Raw genomic sequence first — 22,634 nt, forward strand, 5'->3', positions numbered from 1 at the left:
CGTCGGCGGGAGGAAAGGTATCCCTGCCGTACATTAGAAAGAACTGGGAAAATCCCGTCGCCACGTGAGGTGCCATACGGTATGCGGCGAGGACCCCCGGAACCTGCAAGTCCCAATCGAGGTGAGATTCATCGACCTGATGGCATAACATAGCGGTGAGAGTTCTATGAAGGCGCTCCACCATGCCGTCGGTCTGGGGATGGTAGGGCGAAGTGCGCACTTTCTTAGTGCCCAACAGGCGGCACACATCAGTCAGCAAGGCTCCTGAAAAATGTCTTCCCTGATCGGTCAGCAACCGTTCTGGTGCGCCCTTGTCCAGGACGTAGCCTTGAACAAAGGCGTCCACAACGGCCGCCGCCGACTGGTTGGGGAGGGCCCAGGCCATAGGCCACCGTGTAAAATACTCTACCCCAACCAGAAGGTACTTATTACCCCGTGGCGTAGTAGGAAAAGGGCCCAAAATATCGAGAGTCACCAACTCATTTATACGAGAGACCGAAATGGGTTGCAGGGGTGGACATGCCGGTTTAGCCGGCGGTTTACGTTGCGCACAATGGGTGCATCCCAGCAAAATGTCAGTGACGTCGCGCAGCATGCCCGGCCAGAAAAATTGCAACCGCAACAACCCAATGGTCTTATGAACACCCAGGTGCAATAAACGCTCATGCGCCGCCCATACGGCCTTGCATCGCAAGGCGGATGGCATGACGATTTTATGTTGACACAAGTCAGCATCCCAATGCATCAACAAGCCACGCTTCATGACAAATGAATTAAATTTGCCCTGTCTTGGAACCGCATTATTCGCGTGGCGACGCAACCTCAATAATGACATGTCCTCGCCCTGGTGCCGACCCCATTCGGCCAAAGTTAGCCCCAGCAAATCGTCACTGGCCATTGGATCTGCATGATCCAACATCGGCGCTGAGGCGGCGGGAAGTGCGGCTGACACCGTTGTGAGAGGCGCGACCTGCGCAGGCAGTGGCGGCTTACAACGGCCCGAGCCCAAAAAACACGCACATTTTTGAGCCGGCGGAAGGCGAGACAACGCATCGGCATTCGTGTGTTGTGCACCCCTACGGTAAGTGACATTGAAATCGTAGTCCTGAAGGACTTCGAGCCACCGAGAAAGCTGCCCGGACGGTTGGTCAACCCGCAGAGCGTACTGTAAAGCCGAATGATCAGATCGCACGGTAAAATGCTGACCATACAGGTACGGCCTGTATTGCTGAATAAAAAAAACAATGGCCAGCAGCTCACGTCTGGTCACACAGTATCTTTGTTCAGCAAGAGACAAGACTCTGCTACCATAGGCAACAACCCTTTCAATGCCATCAACTTTTTGTGACAGAACACCCCCAATCCCCGTATTGCTAGCGTCGGTGTCCAACACGAATGGCACGGAAAAATCGGGGTACGCAAGAGACGGTGCCGTCACAAGCGCGTTCCGCAAGGAGTCGAACGCAGCCTGTTCTGCGTCCCCCCAATGAAACGCCACCCCTTTTGACGTAAGGGCGTGGAGTGGCTTGGCAATCGTCGCGAAGCCAGCAACAAACCGGCGGTAGTACGACGCAAAACCAATAAAACTACGAACATCGCCCGCAGATGTAGGGGTCGGCCAATGTTGAACACATTTGGTTTTTTCAGGGTCGGTAGAAATGCCCGAGCGGCTAACTATGTGGCCCAGATAGTGCACAGACTCACGCAGAAGGTGACACTTCTGCGGCTTGAATTTCAAGTTAGCGGCCCGCATTTTCAAGAAGACAGCACGCAACCGTTCGATGTGTTCGCCGAACGTGCGGCTAAATACGATGACGTCGTCAAGATAAATGAGACATGAGTCCCACTGCAGCCCAGCGAGGACCAGCTCCATGAGCCTCTGGAACGTCGCTGGGGCCGAGTGGAGACCCATGGGCAATCTATTAAACTCGAAAAGGCCCTGTGGTGTCCGAAAAGCAGTCTTAGGTTTTGACGATTCGTCGAGGGGGAGTTGCCAAAACCCCGACAGAAGGTCCAAGGTGGAGAAATAGTGCGCCCCTGCCAGGGCATCCAATGACTCGTCCATACGAGGGAGAGGGTAGGCGTCCGCTACCGAGATTTTATTTAGGCACCGAAAATCAACGCAAAAACAGAGACTGCCATCGTGCTTTTTGACCAGCACTATTGGAGCACCCCAGGGACTAGTGGAGGGAGAAATTATATCGGCCTTCAGCATGTCATCCACAGCCGATTTAACATGCTGTTTCTCCGCCGGGCTAAGCCGAAACGGGTTTTGTCGAATCAGGGCAGCGTCACCAGTATCAATGTGGTGACGCAGCAGCTTGGTGCAGCCAATATCAAATTTAGATTTACTAAAGACATCGGAAAATTCTCGCAGAAGAGCGCGCAATTTAATTCGCTGCGAATGAGACAGATCACCCGTGTCTGTGCAGAGCGCGTCCAACCATCTCTCATCCGATTCGGAAGGAGGTGGGACCTGCGGCGTGTCACGCACGTGTCCCGCGACTCCGGTCCCCAACGGCACCGGGGTCGCGTGAGCGAGCACAGTTCCTTGCGGAATGACGGTTGTGGACAATCCGACATTCAAAACCTGCAAGAACGGCTCCCTGTCGGCTGCTACGAGGGTCTGTGCAGCCACCAAATCTAACCCCTTAGCAGCTGCGTTTGAAGGCCCCAGCATAATGCCATGTGCCGAGGCCTCCGGGGCTAGCGGTTTTTTAAGTTGCAAGGGCACGAGCATTTGTGTCCCTGGTGGAATACGGACTGTGCTCGCAACAAACGCCTGCACCGAGGCACTAGCCATGCGCGGATGTGAGGGTGTGGGCAAGAACGCCATCCGTCGACCCGACGGGAGTTCGATGCAGCCTTGATCTACAAGGATCTTAATAGGCATTTTTGCGAGAAAATCAGTGCCTAACAAACACGGCACGGCGAGGGAAGAAGAGACCAAAATAGGCCCTGCCAATTTAATGTCTCCAATCGAAATTTGCGCCCGAATTTGCCCAATAATGCCAAGTGAACTGCCATTAGCGGCGAAACACGGGATAGAAACCCGTTCCAAGGGGCGGCATCGTACGGGCAGTATATTGTAAATCAGATCCGAAATGATCGTAGCCGACGCACCAGTATCGACCAACACGCGAAATTCCACACCCTCGATTGATCCGACAACCACGGATGAACCTGCCGTCGCCGCGACTACCCTATGGGCCAACTCAGACCACTGCCCAGGTTCGAGTGGCCGCGAACAAACGCCAGAATACCCCCCATCACACGCCGAATCGCGAGCCCTTCTTATGGTGCGTTGCAGTGTGTATGGTGTGAATGAGGGCCGAGCGTGAGAGGCGTCGCGACTTGCCTGGTTTTGCCGCGATGCCGTGGACGTCCTGTAGTCCTGGCTCCGGGATGCGGAGCGGCGTCGTCGAGGCGCACGGCAGTCAGAGGAGATGTGGCCTCGTCGGCCACAGTTGAAGCACGTCACGTCGCCGCGTGGAGCAGGCCGTCCCCGCTGCTGGTCGTTGCGGCGACTAGCGTGGTCGGACGATCGCCGGCCCGTTGACCTGGTCGCAATGAAGGCCCGGTCGGGGGAGAACTCGGCATCCCTGCTGGCAGGCTCCGACGTCGAAGCCGAGGCGGCGATGGTCGATTCCGTGTGGAGCAGCAGATGTGCGTGGATGCACCGAGCGGCTCGTAGCGAGCACATACTGTCGTCGTCCACCGCTTGGATGACGATGCGCAGCTCGCGCGCCAGCTCCAGCATCTTCTGGAGAACGATGGCATCGATGGCCTCGTCGTCCATGCGAGGGTAACCCGCTCTTGCCATCGCCAGTAGAGCGGTCCGGAATGCCAACGGAGACTCTTTAGGGCGGCGTCGCCTGTCGTAAAATCGGCTGCGGACGTCGGATGGAGGCCCGTACACGTCGGACATCCGTCGGAGGGCCGATTGAAGAGTCGCCCTTTGTTGCCTGGGGATGGTGAGGAGCGAGGCGAGAGCGTCGTCATCCAAAGTGGCCGGTAGTGCTCGGAGCGCCTGTGCGTCCGACCAGCCCACCATCTCTTGGTGGCTCAGGAAGCGACGCTGGAACGCCGCCCAGTCGCCCCCTTCAGATGTGAATTCTCGGAAGATGGGCAGGCGTTGTTGGAGGGCGGACGTCGTCTCCCCCTCAGCTTGTACCGTCTCGAGCCGGAGATCGGCGATTTCCCGGCCGATAGAGTCTACTGTACCGTGTCGGTACAGTGATGACGCGGCGTCCGCTGAGAAAGTTGAATTCGCAGCGTCGCGTGCTGATGACGTTGCGTGTTGTGATGGGCCCCCCGCGTTCCCAGGATGCCCCTGGCTTCCGCTTCCGGCGGAATCACGTGGTTCCCCGGCGGGAAAATCAAAATGTCTGCCCTGGCCGATGGCGGGAACGTCTGCCGGCGGTTGACTCGGCCTGCCCGCAACCTCCAAGTTGATCTCTTCGAGAATTGAGGCCGCGGCGTGTAGGAGTTGAGTGAGACGGCCGTGTGCTGCCCTGAGTCCGTCCCCCATGGCAGGGGGAGCAACCGGCTGCTCAACCGGTGGCTGGGCGGCCGTCAACGCGGCAGCGTTTTCAGCGGAGCTGGCGGTGCTTGGAGGTGAGACAGCGTCATCTTCGTTCTGGCTCCGCGCGTGGGCTGAACTTCTGGTTTCCATTTCCAACCACTTCTGACTCCAGTTGTAGTGTTGTAAGGACGAGCAGACTTCTTTAGGAGGCACACTCTGTTTATTGTATTATTTCCTTATACATCACTTAACACACACAGAGGGATATTCGGTCCCCACACCTGATACCCTAGGGAGGTACAGCCTCCGGACTTGGCGGGACTCACACGTCTACCACTAACCTCCTTGATACCTAAGGAGGTACAACCTCCGGACTTGGCAGGACTCACACGTCTACCGCTATCCTAGTCCTCCGGCTAGGACCTAGGGGAGGCTATCTGACCCACCGCTGGCCCGGTGGGTCCTGACCACTGGGTATGCCGAGCCTTAGCCCTTAGAAGGGCTGAAAGGCTGGTCCAGGGTCCTAGCTAGGCTTCAGCCCAGTCTTCTGTCTTCGTGCAAGGAGCGAACTCCTCGAGGTCCGTTGGGTCACCCGTCTTATACCCCTTCGTGGCCAGGTAGAACCAATCATACATTCCCACGTGGAACCGTCTGATTGGTTCGCACCAAACCCTGGCCACGATCCGTTTCACCTCGACTGACCCCAACCGTTGTACCCAGGGGTAATGCTGCACCGCCCTGGTGGCAACGCGGGTTACGCAACAGCGCGTAGTTAACACCTCTACACCTGTGCTAAAACAGTGATGAACCCATTTATATTGCTAATTGGACAGAGGTGGGGGAGATTTAAGAAAATGATCCATTGCTTCAACTGCCAGATTGCAAGTCCTTATATGGTAACCATTTCACTCTGGCAGCAACCCCCCAAATTGTATTTGTGAAAATTAATGTAATTGCCAAGGTAAGATGTTCAGAAGCCTTGGTCAAATCATTGCATGCTAAGTGACCGCTATCGCTGTGCCTCTGTATGCTAATTCCACAGTCATGCATCTTGGCGTTCACAACGGACATCATCCCACGCCTGGTGTATTATTATGGATACTCAGCAGAGTATGGCACAGGTTCGCCTACAATGCATGGGTACACGGAGGACAGCTTTTCAATTTTCAAGATCAGCGACTTCAAGGAGCAAAATTATCCCAACATCCTGCCAGCCTGGTTTGATCCGGCAATCAACACAACCTGCAGGTTTGTGCCATTCAGTGTCATGCCCAGCTATCGGGGGTGCCGTCCCTGCGAATGTGATGCACTGATGTCTGGGTGTGTTGTCCAGGTAGATGTGACATCCTTCTGGGTGTGGCATCCTCCTGGCTCCGCCCCTTCCTGATTAGGCTCGTTTTCTTCCTCATTTCACTCCGTGACTTTCCTTTTAAGACCCACACTTCCCCTAGGCCCCACCTCTGTTTATGCCCTGCCCCTTACCGTGGACACAGGGTTTGGCTTAGTTGGGTAGTAAGGGGTTGTGGTAGGGTTGGGGGAAGAGTGTGCATGGTGGGTGGGGACAGTAAAGGGGGTGGGGGGGGAATTGGAGGGGGGGAGCAGTGGGTACGGGTGGGATGGCTTCACAACCAAAGTCCCATTTAGAGAAATATAATAATAGATTGATATAAATTCTAGCTCATTGTTACCTTGCTAAAGAGTAATGTTATGTATTTATCTATCGATCCACGACTGCTTAATTAAGTCTCAAGATCCCTTTGCAGGAAGACCGTGCATTGGGATTCCAGTTTAAGGTGGTCTTATGCATGTGGGATGCAATAAGAGGTCCTGGAGAACCCATGATAATGAAATGAAGCTTAAAGGTTCACACAGACATGAAACCACTTGGTCTACAGCCATCTTCTGGTCACCTCAGCACAGATAGTTAAGAAATTGATGCGATCTACCAACCCTTTTCTCTAACGTTTTTGAATTGCTGGCATACACAACTATAATCAATATAACCATATTGATCGATATTTAATATAACCTTACTTGATTATGATCAAATCACCACGAATACAGCTGATCTTAGATTCCGGAAGTCAAGCCGGCTTGAGCCTTGTTCGTGCTTAGATTGATGATCACCATGCACAATGCAGGTGCAGTAGGCGACTGTGGAGCTAGGTTGTAAGCAGTGGGTAGTTCAGCAAAATTAACAGTTGTGCTATATTGCTCTCCCATTATCTATACTCCCTGCCTTCACCAACCTGGCATGGACCAGCGTGAACCATTGTCAAAAGAGCCCCCACAAGCTGCACGTTGTGGGAAGGCCCTCTTTCAGAAGCGGATTTGTTTAAGGGCTGTGAACGCATTTCCCGTTTGTGCACAACCATACTTGTTCAATTTAGCGCCAACTCTACTTTCGAGGCACTTTGCTCAATATAGTCCATGCGTGCTTGTGGTTGTACGTGTGTAGGTATCCAGGTCATCGCTACCCGCCGGGTCATCCCCAAGCCTACTCCGTCACCAAGCAGTACTGGCAAGTACTGACGGCAAAGCTGGCCTTCGTCATTGCCATGCAGGTACACATCACCATGCACACACACACACACAAATTCATTAACCCATTGAAAGATAAAGGTACAGTCCTCCAATTACTTGCTCATGTCACTGATGGCAAAAGCGCTCCTGCTATAGGGAGCTCAAGAGAGACCCTTAAGATGTATTTTTACTGCTCTTCCACACTGGTCAGACGTCTTGGGAAGATGTGGGAGTTCCCACACTGGACAGAACCAAACTCAGCCGACCAATTGACTGGATGTATTCCATTTACACTGCTAGGTGGATAGAGGCAGTGGAATGTAAAACAAACTTTCACCATTGTTTACACTCCCACGACCAAAGATCAATTCACACCCGTGACCTCTGGATTGCAAGTCTAGTGTGCAAAGCCTTACACTACTGCACCATCGTATAGACTCATCTGTGAGCAGTTGTTAAGGTCAGCAGAGCAAACCGTGATCATTGTCAATGGGTCATTACAGATAATGCCAGTAATGCTATTACACCTCACAATTGCACAGTATTTCTGAGATCACAAATAATAGTGGTAATACAATACTTTCATCATGCAGCAGACGATTCATGTTGTTGATGCAATTTGTCACACGTAAGCATGTGTGCTTGTGGGAAGGGGAGCGGCTGCGTTGTTGTTTGTGAACTGCGCTACCAATCCTGTGTGACCGGAGTACTATTTCTGGCCACAGCCAACAACAGTGGAAAATATTAGAACCAGTGTTGAGCTTCCCTTAAGTCGATTCTGTCTTAAAATGAGTACTTGATGAAGTGTGTGAAAATCATCACTGGCGAGATAAAGGTGCACACCACCCCCACAGGCACTGTGCGAACCTTCATAGATGCACTTGTCTCAGTCTGTGAAAGGCTACACAGGGAATCTTTGTAGTGGTGACATGGCCGAGTGTAAGTGTTTGCTGATTGTTGCGGTAATTTGCGGCTGCCCAGGTGAATACGGTGGGTGCATTAACTGCACATCATAAATGTTGCCTGCTGCATAGTGAAAGTAAAAAACCCATTAAGTAATTCAAAAAAAGTGCCTCGGTATAATTTGCCAAATGTTCAAAAATTACTCAAATGACTTAATTTAATTTGGGAAAAACGACGTAACAATATAATATCCCTAGGCTGCAGGTCCCCGGAATAGTTGACCTGAGATGTAAAGCACTTTGAGATGCTGCCATATTATATTCAGTAAGCACCCTTTACATGCAAATCCTGAAACTGAAAATCCTTTACCTGTGTGTGGACGTGTGCAGCACGTGGTGTTACTCACGAAGGCCTGCATTGCATACATCATCCCGGACACGCCATCCCATGTGTGCGCCTGCAGGCGCCGCGAGCGCTTCGTCGTACAGACGATTCTGCAGCAGGCAGAGCTGGGCCGTCTCCGTAACACCCTCCTCACCGATGCCCCCAGCTCACCGCCATCGCCTCAATTCCACGTTGAGGATGAGCAGGCAGAGATGGGCCTGCTTCGCTGCTCGCTGCATAAGGAGTCTCCTGGCGTATTGCACCCACCCCAGCGGTGCCACATGGAGAATGAGCAGGCAGAGAAGACTGGTGACGACTCACTGCTGAAGGGATCCGAGGAGGAATCAAGCAACGAGGATTCGTCAACTGTCTTCTACAGCGTATGAATCTACTCTGACTTTTAAAGGAGGCTGCTATCCTAACTCTGTTTGCACGTGGACAAGGACATTGCAGTCGAGGACTATCTGTATATATATTAATAAATACGTTTATGATTTAACATGTCTCAATCATCTCATGTCTTTTCATACGAATCACGATGTGAATGAGGAAAACTAGAAATTATTGTTATTTCGCGCCCAACATCATCCATAGAGGTGTTTTTTGGATTAGATCGCATACATATATAAACGTGTCGTTAAAACCCGCCACCACTCGACACAGCCAACTAGTAGGGTTGTCACGGAAACAGAACAAGCCAATTCGTCACTGGTACTTTGGAGAGCCAAGCCACAACATTTACAATCGGAGTACGACGTTTTGCCAGTAATTACAACTAGCTTCATCAGGCGACAGCCAGATTTGTGGCACTCTCGCGCAAAGTGGGGGGGGGGGGGGGAGATTACCGAGTCAACGTACATTATGCATGTGCATTATGAGAGCCCTTTGATCTTGTCCTTCCTGTCTATTGTGTATTAAAATAGCCGTACCAATGGTAATCCCTATTGAAGTATGCTGCCCTTTATAGGCATGCATTTAAATAATGTATTATTTGTTGGCACCCATGTTCAGCAGTAGCAGAACACACGTGCCAACAAGGACACTCAGTTGATTTTAATGTTGAAATTCTGTGCAAAACTAGCTACTACTGCCCAAGAATAATTCGAGAATCTATCGAAATTGGAAGAAAAATTTACAGTTCGGATAGCTACCGCCTTTCTGCTGTGTGGAAGCGACTCATCAAATAGTACATTAGATGAAACTCCGAGTACCCACTCAGGAGGTATAGTGGTAAAGCAGTGGAGGAAAAAAAAGCAATTTTTTTAATTTGCCCTTGTTGAATGATAGAGCCGATACACACAGCAAGCGAGATTAAGAAAGCGCATCGGAAGAAATACCGGAGGAGAGAGAGAAGACAATTGCTTGCTGGAGAAGGAAAGGCATTCCTACCGAGGGAGACAAGTTGACAAAGATTTTGATAATGGGAACCGGTGGCGTGGCTCGATCTTCCCTATGTACGCAACATGCTACCGAAAGAAAACAGAAAATCCTATTCAAAGGCTAAAATAAGCTCCATTTTTTGTATAAGAGCCCGATAAACAATAACGCCATCCATAGACTGAGGAAGAGAGGGAAGAGCCTGAACAAAGGGGAGGAGATTACGACGGAGATGGGTTGGTGGTGGAGAGAAGGGGAGAGGGGAGGCCGTAAAGGCAGCTGCACATTCAAGGAAAGCGGTGTAGAAAGAGTTGAACGGGGACATGGAGACAGTAGAGACAAGGGTGGAGAAAGAGGAAGGGAGGATCTTTCAGTGCTCGCTACAGGAAACCCACAAAACTGAATTTCCTAAACTCGTGTCGCCTCCGTGACAGCAGCACCACCAACGCCACAGACTCACGCTCCCCAAATCGACAATACCATCTCCATTGCCGACCAGCCACGAGATGGCTGCTCTCAACACCTCGGTCGTGGTGTAAGCAGCAAAAGACTTCCGGTTGGTGAGCAACCGGCCATTGCGAGGGTTGGAAAGAAACTGAAGCACGGGGCGACTCCCACAACCTTCGGGTATTTCCAAACTGGATGACGTCTTGGGATGAAGCTAGAAGTAAGCCAAATCTGCACTCAATAAATGGGACAAAGATTCCAGAGAAGCCTCCAGAAATGTCACAGGAGGCTCGGGTGTGAGAAACCAGACTCCATGTGGGGTCCTCCAGACCTTTGCCCTCCAGTTCATCAACATTTGTAAAAGCAGGACGTCTCAAAGGTACGTAGCATGGGTGAGGTAAGAGGTTGAGAACCACGTTCCGAGATTAGGCGCTTTGACAGGTTGGGGTCCGAGTTAACGTTTAATGGAGCTCACCCTACGACATTATGGATAGAAGGGTAGTGTGCCGGCACAATAAGGACACCCTGCTACACCGAAACACTCTGCTGCACCAAACTCCCTGGTACAGCTAAACACTGGCACGATTGCGCTCAAATACACACAAACTCTCGCTCGGCCAGTTGGTACACAGGTTGTCAGTTGTGGGGGACGCGGGCCCCCGGCTCCCCCCCCCCGGGGGAGGGCTGATCTCGGGAGGGCTGCGGGCTCCGGACTCCTCGCTCGAGTGAGAGCAGCCGCTACTCGACTCCTCGCTCGCGGTGAGAGGGCTGCCGCTCTCCGGCTCCTCTCCTCGCGCCGCAGCCCCTCGGATCCGCGGGTCCTGTTTGTGGGGCATAGCTCGGGGCTGGCACGTGGCTGCCTGGAATCAATCCGTCGCTTCTCAGCCACTCAAACGCGACGTCTCCGCTCACACAACCCTGCGCACCACTCACACGAACTGAACGGGGGGTCAGGGGTCAGAGGGCAATGACGTCCTTCGCACACGCATTGCTGCCGATGCCGGGCAATGGAGATTGTTTAAAGGGCTGCGGGGTGGGGATTTGTCAGTTTTAGAGCGACACACCAATCGCACGCGCGGGACGGGGGGGTCGGGGGTTAGAGGGCAGGGACGTCACTCATACACGCATAGCCGATTGGGGGGCTGTATTGGAGATTATTTAAAGGGCTGTGGGGGCGGATATTCGGGATTGGTGTTAGCCCGCAGTCACGAAAGCTTTAAATCGAAATTTATGTTAAGTGTAATGTGTTGGTGTTAATAAATAGTGTTGCCTCCCAAGAAGTTGTGTGCGCCTATCTCAGCCCATTACATATAAGTGTAGACATGATTATGTAATTCTTGTGTTCATACAAGTGTAGTGACACAGCGCTGACTGCTGTCCAGCAGCGGCAACTGCAGTGGAAAGTTTGCACACACGCCGTTGAGCATATATACGGGTATGCCGGCCGGGCAGAGGAATTGGGGCAAGGGTCATGGAAGACCTCATAGGGAAGCCTCTGGAACCCTCTGGTCGGTTCGAGAAGGGAGGCGTGGATAGGGCAGAGCCAAGCCGCGCCGAGTAGAATATAGAATATAATATAAGCAGCGGAGAGCGAGAGCTCCGGGCTGCCGGTTCTGGGAGTGGACTCGTCTCGTCGTCGCTGTCGTTGCCACCGCATTCGCCCAATCATTGCGTGGCCAGACAGTAGCTGGCCTTCTCGGTCGACGCCGTCGGTGCAACACGGACAGGGTCGTGTCTAGGCCGGGCTCTATGGCAACGTGGTCGAGTGAGGCCGGAGTTGGTGTGAACAAGATAATAAAGAGACGATGTCTCCTGCAACTACCTCGTCTTCGACAGTGTGTGCGACACACACCACACGTCGGAAGGAGAACACTTCACAAGTATAAATGCTGCCTGTGTCAGTCGAGTCACATTTGCTCTAATTTATTTTGGTGACCTAAGACAGGAGAAGCAAAATGCACTTCTTCAGGAAGTGATATTTTTTTCATAATGCAGAGGCTGTGCCTGATACACATCTTTCATGTGTTGTTTGGCAACCCTGGTGCCCAGTAAACGCCATATGGCCAGATCTTTGCATTGAATTCCAAGTATTAATTCCTCCATACTTGTGCACAGTTGAGTTTTTATTCCATTCCCTTCATGAACCATGTCTTTGAACTTTACATCATAGTAAGATAGTACATGCCGATGAATAATTAATAGATGCTTGAAAACATCTATCCCCAACCATCTGCCTGTGTTTGGCCTAAAACCCAATCACCCAGAATGCCCAAATTCACCTTACATACTCTAGGAATGTAAGCAGGTTAATGCTTGGATATCCATCACAATCATCACCCCCAAATGTGAAGACATGTCACGAGACTCGCTGACTTTTCTTAAAATACTTGAGAAATACAAATCATAGCTGAATATTTTCAATTCCATGTGTATAAGCCTTTGTCTCAGATTTATTGTAAAATAAATATACATGTACAATATAAACATTCAAATATCAGAAAATATTTAATGTATGTTGAATTTCTTTCACACTGTACATAACCAACCATGCTAAACAAGACATGATAAAAACAATCCAAGTCATGGGTTGCATACAATATGCAACTTTGGTTTATTGATTACAAGTTACATAAAAGGTTCTGAAATTTTACAATACAGGTATAGTGCAATCTAAATAAGCAAATGTACTTTTACAGTGATTTCCCAAATGTTTATAACTACACAAATACTAGCATGTATGTTCCCAATAAAGTAGTCTCCTTCCAAAATGGCTAAAACCAAAATAAGTTTAGTTGTGCTCACAATATTTTTCACATATCCGTTCTCTTTCAAGTGACATTTGAGTCTGCATGGATTTGCTGTGCAAAATACTGCTGCAACCATTCACTAACTCCAACCCTGAACGAACTTCATCACATTTTTCCAATACTTTGTTGTGGCACTTCCATTAACAGGGCAATTACTGTGCCCCATGGGCCCCACAAGTTCACAAGTAATTGCGATTCACACCACAGCACCTGAAGTACCATTGATGTTTAACAACCATGAATTAGCAGGACCAAGCGAACGTATCCTTCTGAGTACAAACCTCGACCACCGCCTTAAAATGCAGCCATCCTTGTTCTCCTTGATGGTGTCAACCAGCTCTTTCAGACGCGACAGGTGGTACACGGCCCTGAGAAGAGACACGATTGAGAGAAAATTACTTGGTTGACTTATTATCATGGTGGAAGCCAGAAAAATCTCACCAAGTCTCAGGCGGGTTTGGCAGTGATATTTTGCAAATTTCATCAGCGAGTGGTATGTGAGAGGAAATCGGAGAACCCGGTGAAAACAGAGGGAGTAAAATGCAAAACTCCGGATATAGATTCAAGATTCCATTGCTGTATTACTAACTCCTGGTTACCTAGCAGCCAAAATCTATAATATATGCTATTACCAAATAGTCTCCCATCCAAGTAATAACCAGGCTTACCTGCTTAGCTTATAACATTCATAATCTGACATCATACTTAGAGGCGGTGCAGCCTCTATGCTGTGCGTGAGTGTGAATATAAAGATAAATTCACAATGGCGTGGAGGGGTTTTCCCAGGGACGATCAGCCCCTAGGAAGACGTCCGTGTTGAAGCTGCCCGGGGAGGGGGCCTCCAAGCCGGGGGATTCCAACTCCATGCGCGCCCTGCTCAGCAGCTCCTCCAATGAGGCTGTGCATCAAGAATCACGCATCGCACGTCACAACCACAAGGGTGGCCGCTCAGTCGTCTCTGTGAGAAAAGACTGAATATGTACCTGAAAACATATGAAATGTCATCTGCTATATACAGACTATATATATATATACACACACACACCTAGGGATCTAAGGTCCTCTGACACGGGCTCCTCGTTGGCTACATTCGTAAGGCCGGAGATGTCCAAATCTTTGAGCCACTCTGGGTACTTTGGTCTGCTTTGCGGGCTCTGAGCGGCACCTGCTCTCTTCGTGCTGGTATCCGTCTCGTGGCTGCTGGTCTGGGAGTCCACATCGCAGTCACGCAGCCAGGCTGGGTACCTGAGCTCAGGAATGCTCGTGATCCCCGACACATCCAGCTCATCCTCTTGGCTTGTCAACCACCTGGGATAGGTACTTGTCGCACAGCCGCCGTTCGGCAAGTGCTCACGCCTAGTTGCTTCACTGCTCCGTAAGTACAACAAAACATTCTTCTGGTTAGAAAAGAAATAATTTTTGGGCTTTGCCGACTCATTTAATGGCATCAGGGCCTTGTTGCTTCTCGCTGTTGAGCTCAACCGTTCAGTTGGCTTATTGCCCCTCACCAATGATGCGCCGAGGCTGTGCGCGGTGACCCCGAGAGATGACCGCTTGCCTCTGTGCGACACTGCGAGGTCTCGGTGGGCGCCAGGCGAGCGGAACAAGGACTTGGAGGAACCGTCAACTGGCGCCTCTAGGAGCTGGTCCGTGGTTAGACTGACCGTCGGGCTATAAGCCATGACCGCTGCAGCGCAGCAGTGAGGCTGCACGTGCCCGAGATGAGGTCCTCCACAGGCAGCATGCCACCTGCAATGTAAGACCCACAGACATTTTACTGGTACACAATGAATTTGCTCTCCCCTAGATTCCTTGACCCCTGAACGGCAATCCTGCAATGTTGCCTTACTTTGCACCATCAGTAACTAATGATGTTATCCGTTTGTGGAGTTTGTGAGAATATGGGATAAATCAGTGCATGAGCTGTTATTGTTTAAACTTCAGATGTGTCCAGTCTAGGATCTGCAAATTTTGACACAAAGGTTGGAGGATCACTTAGATTTCACAAACTTTACAAACTCGCTAATCAGTGAAGTTGCTGGAAGATGACAGGAGAAAGAAATGCATGCACCGACCTATCTGTTCAGACCTATGCTATCCTCTCATATGCGTGTACTTACTGTGGATAGTTTTCTCTGACATAAAATGAACTCATTAATGGAATTTGCCAAGCATCCCAGTGTGGGACTCTCACGAAAATGTATCTTTAGACCTTATTAAGGGTTTTTTTTTCTAGGGGAATTACATTACATTCATGATAGCATAGCATAATTGACAAGCACCCAGTACAAGCAAATAAATGGGGTTCTCCTCTCCAATTATCCCCCCTCCAGTCAACTAGCTTCGATACCTTATGAGACCTCCTTTGCCAGTAACAAGATATAGTAATAGGTTTTTACCCTTTTATCTTGCACAAAAACTGACACCTTTATACAAGGGATCATGTTTGCGATAACCACAACGCAAGTAGTCAAAATGCAAACAGAAGACGCTAAGAATAAGAAGACGCCTTTTTGCGTCTTCTGGTCCAACACCAGTGGAGACTGGGATCTCAGAAAAGCCATCTCGGGTGTGGACCAATCAAATTCAAGGACAGTGCATATTATCAGAGTTGTCTTTTTTGTTTGCATTTTGACTACTTGTGTTGTGGTTATTGCAAACATGATCCCTTGTATAAAGGTGTCAGTTTTTGTGCCAGATAAAAGGGTAAAAACCTATTACTATAGCTTCAATACCATTGCACCGCGTGCACACTCGATAGCCACTCGAGTGCAAGCACCACGGAGCGATTCCTCGCGTGGCGAGAGGCGCAACCCACCCTCATCCACACTGTGCATCCTCCTCTCCTCCGCGCGTCTCCGCTCCGCCATGCTGCGCGGCGCTGTGCTCTGCACGTATCCTGGGTGGCGGTGACGCACAGATTCCGCTCTGCTCAAAGTCCTCGATGTAGGCGTCCAGCGCACCGCTCGCCTACGAGCAGCACTGCTCTCCGCACACCACAGGGCTGCGCTAGCCCCCGCTTCCGGTCCGGAGCAGCGTGCTGCCCAGGCTGCCGCGAGGGCTTGTGTCCGTCACCGTGCTGTCGCCCGAAGGGCTGTTTGTCTCACCACCGTTGCAGTACATTTTGTACGATTTGGGATGCCTGGACCGGATGGGGCCAGGGAGAGGAATGGCTGTGGCTACAAGGTCACCACTGGTCCTGGTATGGGGGGCACCATGAGGAGCTGCTGTGTGCGGAAAGTGGGTCCGCTGTCGCAATGCGATCGCATGGGCCAGTGTCGACCACTTCGCGTTAGGTCTCTTAAGCTACTGTGGCTGTTGTCCTTTTTTCAACAAAAATTCCAGCCTTTCCCATGGTTTCCTTCATCACACCTGCAAGCTCTATGTACAATTGAAGTGTCATAAATGCACTACCTGCCTACTACTACATTATGAATGATATACATTTAAGAATTAGCTGGAGACAACTCCATGTTTAAAACACACTGTATTCAAAAGAGAAGGCTTAACATTTAACATTGGTTAACGTTTGGCATGCACACCTGCATATAAAAAAATTACCGTACTACTAATACAATGAATGCTAAATATTAAGTGGTATTACAGTAGTATGACTACTTATATTTATATATTATCGCACCTCCGAAGAGCACGGTTGGCTTTGTACGATGCGAAAGAGGTTCAACACACATACAGAATACAATACTTTCCGAGCACATTATGCGTACCGAACCTCCAAGTTCCTTACCCTACCCTGAATAAGAATGTGTGCGGAGTACAGCTCCTTTTTAAATCCATTGCTGGCTGACAGCTGTCCCATGCTATGCAGCTCCCAGGGGGAGGGGTTATTTACCATACTTCACCACGCTGGTCAGTGTGAGTTTGGTGATGGCAGGGGGCTATAGAAGTGCATTACAACCATGTACTGAATATTGCTGCACTGATGGCAGGGGGCTATAGAAGTGCATTACAACCACGTACTGAACATAGCTGCATTGGTGGCAGGGGGCTATAGAAGTTCATTACAACCACATACTGAATATTGCTGCATGGATGGCAGGGGGCTATAGAAGTACATTACAACCACGTACTGAATATTGCTGCACTGGTGGCAGGGGGCTATAGAAGTTCATTACAACCACGTACTGAATATTGCTGAACTGGTGGCAGGGGGCTATAGAAGTGCATTACAACCACGTACTGAATATTGCTGCACTGATGGCAGGGGGCTATAGAAGTACATTACAACCACGTACTGAAAATTGCTGCACTTGTGGCAGGGGGCTATAGAAGTACATTACAACCACGTACTGAATATTGCTGCACTGGTGGCAGGGGGCTATAGAAGTACATTACAACCACGTACTGAATATTGCTGCACTGGTGACAGGGGGCTATAGAAGTGCATTACAACCATGTACTGAATATTGCTGCACTGATGGCAGGGGGCTATAGAAGTGCATTACAACCACGTACTGAACATAGCTGCATTGGTGGCAGGGGGCTATAGAAGTTCATTACAACCACATACTGAATATTGCTGCATGGATGGCAGGGGACTATAGAAGTACATTACAACCACGTACTGAATATTGCTGCACTGGTGGCAGGGGGCTATAGAAGTTCATTACAACCACGTACTGAATATTGCTGCACTGATGGCAGGGGGCTATAGAAGTACATTACAACCACGTGCTGAATATTGCTGCACTGGTGGCAGGGGGCTATAGAAGTACATTACAACCACGTACTGAATATTGCTGCATTGATGGCAGGGGGCTATAGAAGTACATTACAACCACGTACTGCATATTGCTGCACTGATGGCAGGGGGCTATAGAAGTGCATTACAACCACGTACTGAATATTGCTGCACTGGTGGCAGGGGGCTATAGAAGTACATTACAACCACGTACTGAATATTGCTGCACTGGTGGCAGGGGGCTATAGAAGTGCATTACAACCACGTACTGAATATTGCTGCACTGGTGGCAGGGGGCTATAGAAGTACATTACAACCACGTACTGAATATTGCTGCACTGGTGACAGGGGGCTATAGAAGTGCATTACAACCACGTGCTGAATATTGCTGCACTGGTGGCAGGGGGGCTATAGAAGTACATTACAACCACGTACTGAATATTGCTGCACTGATGCTCACCACGTGAGAGTCACACAGCAGGACAATGCTATACTGTACAATATTGAAATGATTCTCCTACAAATACTAAACATTATTGTCTTAACAATCAATACTACTTTTAACATGAACAACAACTAATAAATGCACGCGTAGTAATCGCCGTGCTAACCCTTAGCGTGCAATGTGAGCAGAACTTGTGTTGTAAGTCGTACCCAGTCCATTACCGTGCCACACACTCCCATTAACAAACCAACGACATTTACTGAAAGTCCTCCTTCTTTACACGGCACAACCAGACAACACTTTGCACACCGAAGTGTCCAAGCCGCGTGCTGAGTGAAGCAAACCCCATTCACTCTGCGCTCAGCGTTCAACAAAGTTGAACCTGGCTCGCCCTCACGCCTGCCCATCTCTCTCCGTCTCTCACCGGAGATTATTCCATTGATCGTCTTCGCCTTGCCGTCCAGAGATCCGTGTGGATTATCCGTGAGGGTAGTTAAAGGTCGCGGTTATTCGGAGAAGTTTTTTATTAATTTTCCCGCCACAACCGCCGCGTCGCCAACGGCCGCTGAAGGCGATGTCCTAGACGCGCGGCCTGCGCATGCGCACTGAGGGTTGAGAGAAACCTGCGGGGAGGGGCAGCGGGGGGCGGGGAAGCCGCCGCCGTTGGCCACACCCACATTCTGGCCACGCCTATATTGAACCGACGTCACGGTGACATCATTCTGGGTCGGACTTTATCGTGGGCTGGCTGTGCACGCGAGGAGCTCCTGACTTCTGACTCTGAATTCGAGAAAAAAATCAAAGATTCACGATGTCTACCTTCGTCGAGATAGGTAAAGTTTAACGTTAGTGTTAGGGATGTGTGTTTGTGTTAAATGTTGAGCCTGTGGACAAAACTGCTGGGGATGTGCCAGATGTCTCCATCTAACGTTAAGGAGGTTGGAGCCTGGGTAGTGCATACCAGGTGTTACAGGCTACATGATGGGAAGCAGAAGGCATTCTAGTAAAATAGTTTTTTGTTTGTACGTTAATGCTCCTCCTTTTCCTTTACCAACCCATACTCACTTTCATGGTGAAGTATGTGCAAATAACCAACACGATTCGTGCGTTCGTCAAGAGGCTCTCCAGCAGGGGATTTGCAAAAGGCCGTACAGGAGCAGTTTTGTGAAAATCATTGATCCTTTCATAATGTACATCTATGATGTATTATTATTGTTCATGTGGGTAACCTCGGCAAGGGGGGAAGCAAGGTCGGGAAGAGCGGGGGATGGGGCCGCTTTTGACCACGCCCATATTTAGGTAACGTCACGCCCTTTTGCTGTGACGTCACTATAGCGGGGAGTTATCCTTGGCTGGCTGTGCATGAGGAGCCCCCGAGTTCTAACTCACAAGATCTGAGATTAGACCAAAGATTCATGATGTCCACATTTGTTGAGATAGGTAAAGTGTAATGTTCGTGCTATGACGGGGCTTTGGGCCAGTTTTAAATATTGAGATCTCGTCAGTGTTTTAATCGGACGCTCAGCAGGGTTTGAGCCAGCATAGTGCATAACAGGTCTAAAAGTGTGGTGTCGGGCTACATGGTGGGCAGCAAAGGGCAGTCCATCAAAATTGGTTGTACTATACATACTATACGTCTTCACCAACCCACATTAACCAGAGTGGTGAAATGTTGATTTGAAGCTTTCGTGACTGCAAGGATCCATACTCTTTGGTTCTATTGGGTAAAGTCACGTAGGTAAAAAATAAAACAACAAAAATCACGACGTTTCGGCCACAACACAAGTGGCCTTCTTCAGGTGAAGGAACAGAACTGTCAGGACGACAGCACTTCAATTGAAATGTGGTCAAGTAACCACCATGATCTGTGTGGTCACGGGGAAGCTCTCGCAGAAGCTGACAAGCTTCCATCTTGGCAGTAATCATGTTGCCTCTTTTTTACTCTCAGCGTCTCTGCAGCGCTTGCAGCGCTCGCACTCCTCGCCCCATGCACCCCCCACCCTCCCCCTCTCTGACTTATTTAACTACCCTAACCCTGGTTTCTCTCCCACTTCAGTAAAACAGTTTCCTTGCTGTGGTTGTCACACCTGATGTTGATAGCTTGTGTTGCATGCGAAACGTGGTGATTTATTTATATTTATATTTTTTGTTTTTTGTTTTCACCTACGTGACTTTACCGAAAGAACCAAAGAGTATAGCTGACAAGCTGTCAGGGCAAAAATGACTTTGCATATTCTAACTAATATTTTTTGCCCTGGTTTGTGTCTGACCATGCTGGGCACGGCTTTGCTTAAAGTGTACGATATTCAATGGGGTAAAAGTCCCCTAATGGTAATACAACTTTATACCACAGGTGTACTCACACTGGAGCAGCGTCGACATTTATGAGAAAGCTTTACACATGAGTACCATGTGCGGTTCTTTACCGACATTCCCATCCCTGCACCTGCCTCCCCTATCCCTAATGCAATGAACCCTCTACCCCCACATTACCTATGCAGAGCTCGTGGAGAGAATGAATGAGGAGGAGGGAGCGGAGGGGCATGAGGCTCAGCCTTCAACGGTGCCGCAAGACTTTTCGACGTCATCATTTCAATCTACCCTGACCCAGGTACAATGCGGCACAACGTGGATTTGCACAGCCTATAAATTAGCTTGGCTAATGTCAAAGATGGGAGATTCCTGGTATTTACAGATTTAGTTGTTGTTTGCATTCGCCAACTAATGGGCCCCAAAGTGTAGACATGGCTGCTCCTCATTTATAGATTTGCAGCCTTTGCAGCAGTGCGTTTTGGTGACTATACTGTGCTGATGAGTCCGAATGAGGATTACACCGGTCCACAGTTGCATATCACTGCATAACTGCTGCTGTTAGTCTGTCACATTTGCTCAACTTTATTTTGATGGTGGTTTAAGATAGCATTACCACAATGCACTTTAGAAAATACTGATGTTTTTTGTATAATGCACAGGGGCTAGATGCTTTGTGTACATATTTCTCCAGGTCTCTGGTTTCCTCCCATAGCTAAATGACACTGTAACTGGTATTGGCCAAACGTACCAATCCTGAAAAAATACATGCAAATTATTCAATTGGAATTAAACTAAGCAACTTCGTTCTCGACTGCAAAAAAACAGAACTTGGTAGGACCCTCCTTGAAAATAAAAATGTAAACTCAATGAGGTTTTCCTGGGTAAACTAGTACATCATCATAGCAATAAACTTGCATACAAATAGCAGATTAACTTATGTCCTGATACATGTATCATGAGCTTATGAATAAATATACATTTCATGCATAAGCTATTACATCTCTCATATTCGTGTGTGTGCTTGCCTTTGCGTGTAGGACACTGTCTACTTTTGCGATGGAGTCCGTCGGATCGATTTCATCCTCGCGTTCGATGATGAGGTCCATTCTCAGGACGCCATCAACAATCAGGTGAGAACGAGGAATCTACAAATAATGCTCCACCTTCCTGCACCCAGCATTATCACCCCTCCCCACGTGCAACACCACACGCCTCTAAACCTAGGTTTGACGCAGTGGTGCCAACTCAGCTCTCTGACTGCTGAGTCACCCTGCCACCTCCATACGAGTCTTTAAATCCACGGTATACATCCTTTATCAAACTGTATCGTCAACTGCAGACCACGCTAGTCAATGAACGATAGACTCCCATCACTCAACTCGCACATCCATACCCTGAACCATACGCCTCACTGCTTTGGCGAACAACAATCAATTATCGTTACGTATCACACTCCATCCACAACTCCTAAATAAATACACCACTTTCATATTGCAAACACCGACACCCAGACATAACTTACAGGATACATGTAATATCCACATTCTAACTGCCAAATGGAAAACTATTACAACAGTGCTGAAGTACCCAGTATGCATTCTCTGCAATATTGATGTTTTTGTTTATTTTGTTGCTATTGTACCCACGCACAATGGATCTATCTCCCTTGTAAAATAGCAAAGCAACTAGCTAAGTGAGACCATCCCTGTAACAAATAAGGTGAACTCAAACAGTTGATTGACAAAGAGCTGTGCAAATTTTTATTTTATTAAGGTCTGCTGAAGTGACACCGACTGAAGCAGTTCAGTGATGCTACTTTGCAGAGCCGTTCTCTGATTGATTCCCATGTGAGGCTCTACTCACTGTAAGAGTTCAAGAAGTTTCCTCACCTCTTGACTTGACTCCCACAGTGACACAACTGAGAACAATGTATAACACAGATGGTCAATTTTGTTTGACAGAAGAAGAGGACCGAATATCAGGCAAGCCTGATGAAGATGGGGCTAGATCTCGAGATTGAACCCAAGGAGGTAAGTTTCCTGCGTGTCTCTCTGCTATAGATGACAGACACTGTATACAAATAAAAAGGTGTTAGACTGTGATTGCTTCATAATATCACTGCTGGCATACATTCCTTGAGTAGGAGCGCTAAAGATCCCCGCTGGAGGGTATATGGCCTACTCTTCTATGCTTGCCAGACGTCTTGAA

At 49.2% G+C, this 22,634-nt stretch overlaps 1 long non-coding RNA gene across 1 annotated transcript; it reads right to left on the minus strand.

The window, feature by feature from the left end:
• Positions 1-13,872: 13,872 nt before the first annotated feature.
• On the minus strand, positions 13,873-19,139 carry LOC142930145 (uncharacterized). Its single transcript, XR_012946125.1, has 3 exons — positions 18,538-19,139; positions 15,785-15,948; positions 13,873-14,715 (listed from the first exon to the last, which is right to left on the minus strand). It is a non-coding gene; the product is annotated as an uncharacterized LOC142930145 (long non-coding RNA).
• Positions 19,140-22,634: the final 3,495 nt, after the last annotated feature.

The sequence above is a fragment of the Petromyzon marinus genome, chromosome 37 (genome assembly GCF_048934315.1).
Source record: "Petromyzon marinus isolate PM22_M1 ecotype Great Lakes invasive population chromosome 37, UKy_Petmar_22M1.pri1.0, whole genome shotgun sequence".
NCBI lineage: Eukaryota > Metazoa > Chordata > Hyperoartia > Petromyzontiformes > Petromyzontidae > Petromyzon > Petromyzon marinus.